The sequence below is a fragment of the Chiloscyllium punctatum genome, chromosome 36 (assembly GCF_047496795.1).
Source record: "Chiloscyllium punctatum isolate Juve2018m chromosome 36, sChiPun1.3, whole genome shotgun sequence".
In the NCBI taxonomy this organism is placed as follows: Eukaryota; Metazoa; Chordata; class Chondrichthyes; order Orectolobiformes; family Hemiscylliidae; genus Chiloscyllium; species Chiloscyllium punctatum.
Genome location: NC_092774.1, coordinates 31,618,791 through 31,620,658, shown reverse-complemented (window position 1 = coordinate 31,620,658; position 1,868 = coordinate 31,618,791). Strand labels below are relative to the sequence as shown.

The window sequence follows — 1,868 nt, the reverse complement described above, 5'->3', positions numbered from 1 at the left end:
TCAATAAACGTACCATTCTCTGCGTCAAAAAGTTGCCCCTCAGATCTCTTTTGTATCTTTCCCCTCTAACGCGAAACCCATGCCCTCTCCTTCTGGACACCCCCACCCCAGGAAACGACTTTGTTTATTAATCCTATCCATGCCCCTCATGATTTTATACACGTACAGTTACGACGTTCAAAAGACATTTGGATAAGTACATGAATACGAAAGGTTGGAAGGGTTATGGGCCAAACACTGGTAGGTGGGACGAGTTTAGTTTGAGAACATACTCAGCATGGACTCGTTGGATGAAGGGTCTGTTCAGTACTGTCTGACTCTGTGACTGATCTGTACTGGTCTTAAAAGCATTTTCTTACCTCCCCCGATAAGCATCCACTTCTTTGGTGTTCAAAACTCAGATGAACTTAGCCTTGAATATGTTCAATGACCCCACTTCTGAACTCAATTCCTCTTGGTAATATACCACTTGCCTTGCTCATTGCCTGCTGCATCTGCCCGACAGCTGGCATTGACTGGTGTGGAGGGACTCTGAGACCCCTTAGCACATCCATACATCATTCCTGATGAAGGACTTGTGCCCGAAACGTTCCCTGTCCTGTTCCTCAGATGCTGCCTGACCTGTTGTGCTTTTCCAGTGCCACATTTTTCGACTTTCACCTCTAGTCCTCACTTTCTCCACATTCCAATATATAATCATTTTAACAATGCACTGCTTTTTTTTAAACAGCAAAGGCTATAACTTCACATTGCGGAACTGCACTTGCCATGTGTTTGCCAATTGAGACACAGACCTGGACCAACTTCGGGAAGAGGCAAAAGACTGAGTTCTGAACAAAAACCGTAGCACACTCAAAACGTCGGCTCTGTTTCCCTTTCCACGGATGCTGCTCGACCCGTTGGCTTTCTGCAGTATTCGCTGTGTTTGTTCGACACAAATGCTGCTTTCCATGAAAGAACTTCAATCCCTGTCCTCTGGTAACTGACCCTAGTCAGTGGCAATAGGTTCTTCTGATCATTAACCTGCCCATTCACACCACGTCTTCTCCCATCATTGCCAACAGCCCCTGGAAATCTCCAGTTAACCTTCTTTGCTCCAAAGAGAACATTCCCAAACTTGGGATTGGAAATTGCTCATCCCTGGACATGATGCAAATGTTACAATGGGGAAGAGGTTTTGTCAAAATATCGTCAGTTAGCAGGTGGAAAAATGTTCAGGAAGTAAAACACAAATCCCAGTCTCCAGCTTTGTGAATCTTTCGAAACTCTTTGGGAAGTGGAATTAGAGGAGAATGAAGGATGAACTGACGGACTGAGCAGAGACAGTCCAGACACCATCCCCTTGTTTAAGAGGCTGATTGACTCTGATATTCTCGGGACCTGAACTGACCCGAGACATTGAAAGAATTCTCTGCACATCAGGAATTCAAACCCCTTCTCGGCTCGGCGCCAATGAGAAAATTCAGGAAGAGGCAAAACACTGAAAGGCTCGGAGGGCGATGGCCCCGGTGGTGGAGAGCTCGTTCCTCGTGACATGGATGTACCTGCAGATGGTGGGATCAGGCTGTCCCCATGTCTCCAGAATGAATGTCCAAGGCTTTATTATGGAAAGTAAAACTGATAGAAGACAATGGTAATTTTGGGCGGGGCGGGTTGAATTATGAATTGATTAGTAGGTTCCTCAAAGACACTGTGCAAGCAGCTCTTGCACCTGTCTCTGTGGCGCAATTGGTCAGCGCGTTCGGCTGTTAACCGAAAGGTTGGTGGTTCGAGACCACCCAGGGACGGCATGTTCCTTGTTCTCGCTCCTACCGCTTTCTTGCCTGCGAAAGTGCACGTTTTTAATGGTGTCAGGAAAATGTTTCCCA

At 46.5% G+C, this 1,868-nt stretch overlaps 1 non-coding gene across 1 annotated transcript; it reads left to right on the top strand.

Annotated features, from left to right (window-relative positions):
* The first annotated feature begins 1,713 nt into the window (after positions 1-1,713).
* On the top strand, positions 1,714-1,787 carry trnan-guu (transfer RNA asparagine (anticodon GUU)). Its single transcript has one exon. It is a non-coding gene; the product is annotated as a tRNA-Asn (tRNA).
* The last annotated feature ends 81 nt before the right edge of the window (positions 1,788-1,868 follow it).